General features: G+C 43.4%; 1 pseudogene; it reads right to left on the reverse strand.

The window, feature by feature from the left end:
- Positions 1–6,807: 6,807 nt before the first annotated feature.
- Positions 6,808–7,560, reverse strand: LOC130871575 (40S ribosomal protein S6-like; annotated as a pseudogene).
- Between the last annotated feature and the right edge of the window lie 623 nt (positions 7,561–8,183).

The following is an 8,183-nucleotide window of genomic DNA, read 5'->3' on the forward strand; positions in this document are numbered from 1 at the left end:
ATTTTCTGTTTTCTGTCCCGCTTCATTGCCTTTGGTACATATTTTCTGTCAGTACATATTCTGGTGTATTCCCCCAGATGTTTATCTATAAAAATGGGCAAATCTGTGGGATTAATTTTCTTTGTATACATTGTATCTTCTCATAGGCCATGAGCTCTGCATGATATTCTCTGAGTCCCCAGGGACTTGAGTTTTGTGATTGTTTTAGGATTGTGACAGTTTGAAAAAAAAAATGGTTCCCAAAGGGAGTGGCACAGTTAGGAGGTGTGGCTTTGTTGGAGTGGGTGTGGCCTTGTTGAGGAAGTGTGTCACTGTGAAGGCGAGCTTTGAGGTCTTTTGCTTAAGCCTCGCTCAGTGTCTCAGTCAGCGTCTGTTACCTGTAAGATGCAGGACTCTCCGCTGCTCCTCCAGCACCATGTCTGCCTGCACACCACATGCTCCCTGCCATGATGATAATAGGTTGAACCTTTGAAACTGTAAGGGAGCCCCCTCAATTAAATGTTCTCCCTATAAGAGTCGCCAGGTCATGCTGTCTGTTCACAGCAAGAGAAACTCAAACTAAGACAAGAATCAGCCAAGGATTGTGTTGAGAATAAAAGAGAACACCCAATTGTCCAACAGAACAGCAATACATGAACCAGGACTGGAGAACTGGAATGCATGCTTTCCCTATTCATGACCAAGTCTTTACAGTCCTGAAGGAGTTTAGGAAATCTTCCTAAGCCAAGGGGTTAGAGCTGTTTCCTTGTTTAACAGGACTACAGAGAAACAACTGTGTGTCTACCATCATTGCATCTATCTCTGCCAATAAATAAGATGGTATTATAAATCATTGAAATGGTTGATCTTCTTTACCACTCAGACTAGACTTAGAATCACCTAGGAGATCCCATTTGGATAAATCTCAGGGGAGGGAGGGTTCCAGAGAAGTTAAAGTGAGGAATGAAAATCGTCCTTGGCTGTGGATAGTACAATCCCCTGGACTAGGGCTCCAGACTGAGGAAAATGGGAAAGGAAGGAAGCTGAATGCTAGCAATTAGCCCTGCTTGATTCTTGACTATAGATATAATATGACAACTGTCCCCTGCTCCTACCACCCTGCCAATGCTATCACAAGTGACCTGATCCCATAAAACCATGAACCCAAACAAACCTTTTTTTTCTTTATGTGGCCTTTGTCAGGTGTTTTGTCACGGCGATGAGAAAAGTAACTAATATAGTCACTAAAAGTGACGTCTTATCTCTGAATTCAGGCTAGACAAATTCAAATTCTGTTATCAGATAGCATATAATTTTGAGTAATTTCCTCATTTAGTGGGTTTTCAGTTTCTTAGTAAGTTGGGATGCGAAGGAACTCAGGTTCAGTAAATTCCATTCTGATTTTAAAACTAAAATTGTGGGCTGAGCGTGGTGATTCATACTGTTAATCCCAGCACTTGGGAGGCAGAGGCCGGCAGATCTCTGAGCTCGAAGACAGTCTGGTCTACATAACAAGTTCGAGGATAGTCAGGACTACACAGAGACCCTGTCTTGTAAAACCAAAAACAACTACAACAGCAGCAACCAAACCTCCAAAATTCTGTCTCTCTCTCTCTCTCAGTCCCAAGCAACTGGAATAGTTGGCCACGCTCCAACCCAGCAGAGCTATGAAGTTTGCATATCATGAAAGCAGGGGTCGAGTGAGTCTGTGGTTACAGGCTAAACGTATAGGAAATGCTTTCAAATTTTATTTCTCCTAAGTTCCTTCAGTTCCTGTCATTTCCCCAAGTATGGGAAGATCACCATCTGGACACATCTATTGATGATGAACTGGCCCGTGAAATCTTTTTCTTAATCAGCAGACACAAAATACAATCTTGAAAACCCACCTGCAATGATACATCCTCCCCACACCACTGGTCCTGCAGAATGTCTCTTTAAAGGAAAGTCCTGCATTCTGCAAGAAAGTCCCTGTTGATCAGGTAGACTCGCCCCCCCATCACTCCTGTTGGAGTAATAGCTGCAATCAGAGAGGCAACAGGACAATAAACTATACATTCCAGCCCCGCCCCAGGGGACCAGCATGGAGTTGTTCTCTCACCAAGGATTTATTTACTCTGGCTTAATAGGAATCTCTCGTCTTAAAATACAGTGTGAGTTTGATGTCGATGAGAAGGGTTGGCTGGCCAGTCTGAAACTGAGCCTTCTAGTCCCTGAGAAGACACAGCTGCTGCGGCCCCAGCCCCAGCTCCTTTTCTCAGTGTGAGAGGTGTAACCCTGACATGGAGGAAATAGCTCCAGAGGGGCCTGTTTGGTCTCAGGGACTCATTCCAACTCTGACACCTCCATCTAGGCTGCCTCTTTCTACGAGGCAGAATAAAACAACTCTCCCAGAGGCAGGACTCAGGATGACATCAACATTTTTTCCATCTGGAAGAAATTGAAATCACCAGTTCATTTCTTTGGTAGTCTCCTAGGGAGGAAAGGCTGGGAGTGGAAAATCATAGCTTGGAACTCCACTTAGGACAAACAGCACTTTCCCCTTGGTGTGTGGAGTGTGAGAGGGGCATTCATCAGCTTGAATTCCTCCCTGCTTCCTGTCTTTGTCATCACGCTGGAGGCAGCATTGAGGAGATGGCTAGGATCAAGGAAAACACGGCGTGTGCCATTCTGGACAGGAAATGGGCAAGACACTGGCCAAGTCACGCTGGCTGTAGAACTTTGGAGCCATCTTGCTGTTTTGGAAGTAAGGGGGTGGTGTTGCCTAATCTTCCAGACCTTTCCATCCTGGAAAGCCAGATGGCGGTGTCAGCAGCTTTTCCGTCTTCCTCGTTTACTTTGCCTCCCCCTTGAAAGTGAACAGAGTGATGGGGTGGCCTTGGCTGGTGAGAAGTGGTATGGAGACCAAAGTTGGCTAGATGAGATGCTAATGCTCTTTCTCTTTCCTTCTCTAAGTCCCCCTCCCAGCAGGAGCCTCCTCGTGACACCAAAATGGCTTTGCTGGCTTCCAGAGTCTAGCCTTGAGTCAAACTGTTGCCTTTTTTTCTGTCATTCATTACATTCCTTCTAAGCCCACCATCTCCTCTTTGAGCAGAGTGCTTCTGTATTTGAAAGTAAGATGTTGGTGAACGAGGAATCTGAAAACAAAGTCCCGGTTTATAGGATTTATCTATTTTTATGGCTTCAATACTCCTTTCATACTTAGTCTGAAGATGGCTACAGCTTAGCTGCCTGCTTAAGGATTTTCAGAATATTTAGCAGTCTGTTCTCATGGGCCAGTGTGAACCAGTTCTAGCACACTGCTGCTTTGGCATCGTTTATAAATGATGTGTTCATAAGACCAAGGTGTTAACACAGTGCAGGGCCAAAGGCTCCAAACCTAAGTGGAGTCTTCAACTGAGTTTCATCCCTTGACTAGAATAATCCTCTGAACTTTTATAATCTTTCTTAATGCGATTCTAACACATTGCCAACCCAAGCTTAGCTCCAGAACTTAGAGGGTGGGAGATCACAAAGGCTAACCTTTTGTTGCTAACAAACTGAACACTGTCCAGATCTTCTGTGAAGCCTTTTCAAAACATTAATGACTTAAAGAGCCTACCTCTCTTTCTCCATCCAGTTCTCAGTGTTTAACTTCCAGCCTTCCTTTATTGTGTAAGTTTGCTCTGCAGGGCCAGGCCGGTTATGGCTCTGAAACAAAGTACTCCTTTTCCAGGCAGAGGGATGTTTCATCTGGAGCCAGCCTCGACTTTTCTTTTGGCTTTAATATAAGCATAAAAATATGAAAATGAACAGCACAAACAAGGTCTTATGGCTTTCTCCAAACAGCATAGGGAGCCAGGAAAGGCAATAACAGAATTCAATCATCCCCTCTCCTTTCCTATTGGCTTGATTTTAAGTTTGCTTCCAGAATAAATATTTCACAGGTTTCTTTATTCATGTGGAGCTGGAGGAAATGAAATAACTTTGGCTCAGGTGAATGACTGTGGCTCTACCTGCTAGTTCTGGTCTGCGGACTTTAGTGCTGGATTTATGATTCTTACCTAGCCCGGTGGCAAAGACTAAATACAGATAGTCATGAGGTTACTGAGTAGGGGGTTCAAGAGCAGATTATTGACCAAGGTTGGAAAGAGACAAAACTGAATCGACTGTGTGTGTTCATCTCCTGAAATTCAGTTCTTTCTCCAAAATGGAAAACTACAAGAATGCCATTGGATATGGAGGGAAGCCTTCAATAAAATCGTAAATTAGCTGGGTTCTTCATAGACTAGGAGTCAAGTAGAGTTGATTGTAGGTTAGTCTGGGGAGGAGAAACTCGCATACATACAACAAAGAGGCACACACAACTATTGAGAGGGCACAGCTAGGGCCAGCCTGAAGCAAAATTAGGCAGTTTCTCTTAGCATCTTTTGTTTTCTTTTGCTGTTATTTGCAATGAATGTTTATGTCTTAAATCTGTATGTAGGAATTTTAAGCCCTTATATGATGGTATAAGAAGTGAAGTCTTTTGAAAGTAATAAGGTCATAAGTGTGTGTTCTTATGAATGAATGAGATTAGTGAGTGCCCTTATGAGGAAAGACACCAGGATGTTTTTCTCGCCATACTTCCTCTCCTTCTTCTCCCTCTCTCTGATCTTTATCATGTGAAGAAGCAACATGAAGACAATCTCCTACATGCTTTGGTGGCAGGACACAGAAAAATCAAGCCAGAACCTTGTTTCTATTGCGAGCTCTGGGAGAGAAATGTTTTACTAAGTTTTGGAGCACATATGCAACAAAACCATCTGGCCAGGCAAGGTATGTTCATTGGTACAATAGCAAGATGATTTGGGGACCAACTTCTTTCTGATTGGATTTTGTCACCTGATACACAGGAGGGAATTTACAGCTGTTATTGTAAATCTGGTTAAGTAATTAAGCCCTAGTTGGGAAAACATTTCTGTTGTATGCTAAACGGTGATAGGGATGACCTCTTAAATTGACTTCTGAATATTAATTAATTGAGACAGGGTTTCTCTGTGTAATACCTTGGCTGTGCTAGAACTCTCTTTGTAGATCAGGCTGGTCTCAAACTCACAAAAATCCACCTGCCTCCCAAGTGGGAGGACTAAAGGTGTGTACCACCATGTCCAGCTAAGTATTTATTTTTATGCCCATGTATTAGTGGTACTATTGGCTTTAGACAGGGAAACTTTTTTTCTTCAATTGGACAGGGCTTTGTAACTGATCAAAATTCTGAGAAGAAATGATTTTTGAATATTCATCCCTAAATGAGGTATTATCATCCTTTCTATAGCTCAAGAAACATTGCAGAAGGAGGCATGGAAAGAATGTAAGAGTTGGAGGGAGGCGGAGAGCCTTGAGGAACACTGCCTTCTGGGCACAGCATGGCAGCTGTGCTCTTTAACTCTGGAGCTGTGGCTACTTGTGCTGCTCCTACACAAAGGCTTCAGTGTTGTCACGGAATGGGGAGTGACTTGTGAGGTCTTGTCCCTTTCTAAGTATTTTTGGCAGTTGATGGATTCTAGGGGAGGGAAAGACATTTTCTTCAGTGGTGTAGCCACTGGTAAGTTGACCATGTTCCTGTAATAACCTCCTACTCGAGGTCCTGTTGTTGGAGGAGGCTGTTTGTTCGTCCTGGCTGCCCAGAACCAAAATAACCACACAGAAACTGTATTAATTAAAACCCCACTTGGCCCCTTAGCTCTAATTTCTTATTGGCTAATTCTTACATCTTACTTTAACCCATTTCTAGTAATCTGTGCATCACCACGAGGTCATGACCGACCAGCAAAGTTTCATCACATATGTCTCCAGAGGCTCCATAGCTTCTCCCTTACTCTGCCCTTCTTCCTCTCAGCATTCAGACTAGCTTTCCCTGCCTACCTAAGTTCTGCCTTGCTATAGGTCCAAAGCAGTTTCTTTATTCATTAATGGTAATCACATCATAGAGACAGGACTCCTACATCATCCTATAAACTCTCGAGGTCACCAACAAACAAACACACATACAAAGAGACAAGAAAGTAGAAGGGGATATACATTGTGAAAATGGCATAATAAAACCCATTATTATGTATAATAAATATAGGATAATAAAACCTAATATACAAAAAAGATGATCTTCTGCAAACTAGGAAGCTAGTCCTTAGCAGACACTGGATCTGCCCTCACCTTGTTCTGTGCTTTCTACTTTTCAAAATTGTGAAAAATAAAGATGTGTCTTTTAAACATCCAAATATACAATAATTTATTAAGGCAATATGAACAGATAGCAATACATTACATATGTTTTCCCTGAAGTCTATGACTTTCTACCATTTCCAGAAACCTTTCGATCACAGGATCTCTGAAACAACAACAAAACATGTTTCAAGAGAATGTCATGTAGTGAGTTTGACAGTTTGGACTTCAGGCTTGCCTGTAGATATTGTCTAGTTCAGTGACGTGCAAATTTACTAGCATACAAAGAGCCACTTGGGGACAGTTTTCAAATATGGTTCCTTCCCTTCCCCTTCTTGCGTCCCACAGGAAGGCAGGGCTTTGATGGAGGGTGTTGTGATGATGATGATGGGGGAGGGGTAAGAGCATGGGGAAGGTGCAGGGGCATCCAAGAGAAGAAGCAACTGGAGGTTGGGGATTGGTTATATTTGGAAAAGTAAGTCAATCAATTGAGGAAATGGGAGAAGTATTGAGTACTGGAAGGGCAATGTACTTACACCATCTGAAACAGTACTTACAAAGATGGAAAGAGGAAAAGCTAGGAAGTTTGGACTGAGGTTGAAGATTTTTTTTTTCAAGGTCTGATCATTTATTTGTTACCCTTATAGACTTATTTTTGACTGGACTCAGACTTAGAAGTAGAAGCTCTCAGCGAGGACAGTCTTCGCCTCTTGGCAATCTGTTCCTGGCGCTTTTCTTTGGCTTCCTTCATTCTCTTGGCCAAAAGTTTAGCATATTCTGCAGCCTCCTCCTTGTTTTTCTTTGTTCGTTGCTTCTTCAGAGCAATACGCCGGCGTTTGTGTTGCAGGACACGTGGAGTCACAAGACGCTGAATCTTGGGTGCCTTGGTCCTGGGCTTCTTACCTTCTTTGTTTAAAGGCTTTCTGACAACGTACTGGTGGACATCATCTTCTTTAGAAAGATTAAAAGCTTTCGGATTCTGCTAGCTCTTTTAGGTCCCAACTGACGAGGCACAGTAGTATCTGTCAGTCCAGGAATATCCTTCTCTCCTTTTTTTACAATAACCAAGTTGAGAACACTCAGATTGGCATCCACAATGCATCCTCGGACAGATTTGCGCTTCCTCTCTCCGGTTCTCCTTGGTCTATAACAGGAATGCCCTTTACTCAACAGCAGGCGCACTCTGCCATGGGTCAGGACACCTTGTTTCATGGGAAAACCTTGTTTGTCATTGCTGCCACTGATTCGGACCTCGTAACCCTTCCACTCTTCACCCAGGGCATCGGCAGCCACTTCCGTGGCCATGCGCTTCTCATAGAAGGTCCAAAGCTTGCATTCATCGTCCACTTCGATGAGTTTCTGGCAGCCGGTGGCAGGGAAGGAGATATTCAGCTTCATCTTCGCACAGCCTACCGCCTAGGAGGCGCCACGAAAAAGAGCGAGGTTGAAGATTTTAAAGCATGAGCAATGACAGGCACAGAGATAACGACAGATCCACGTAACACTAAGCATGCTCAGTCCCCAGATGCTGGCTTTCCATTTATCCTCCATGAAAAGGAGCCAGGGTTCCCTTCTTACCGGTGCAGGGCAAGGGTGAGGAAAGATCAAACTGAGCCTGGGCTGTCTTGTGACAGAAAATAAAGTGTTCAGAGAATAATAGGGCCACCTTCAAACAAAATAAAAGTCAGTTCAAAAGAGCCCCCACTGGTCAAATTTAGGGCCAAAAACAACCATCAAAAAGATGAAAACACTTGATGAGCATTTAGGAGACTGCCCACGATGTCTGTGATGGTCACATAGTAAAACCAGTGATGAGTGTTTCTTAGGATGGATCCCTACAGTTAATCAATGCATGACTGTTCTGAAATATTTATTTCTGTAAATGAAAACAATTTTGACATTTATTTCGTGTCTGTATGTGGGGGGCGTTGAACATGCACACGGCACCCCTACAGAGTTCAAAGGACAGCTTGTCAGAGTTGGTTCTCTCCTTCAGTCATCTGGGTCCTGGAGTTCCAACC

The sequence above is a fragment of the Chionomys nivalis genome, chromosome 3 (assembly GCF_950005125.1).
Source record: "Chionomys nivalis chromosome 3, mChiNiv1.1, whole genome shotgun sequence".
NCBI lineage: Eukaryota > Metazoa > Chordata > Mammalia > Rodentia > Cricetidae > Chionomys > Chionomys nivalis.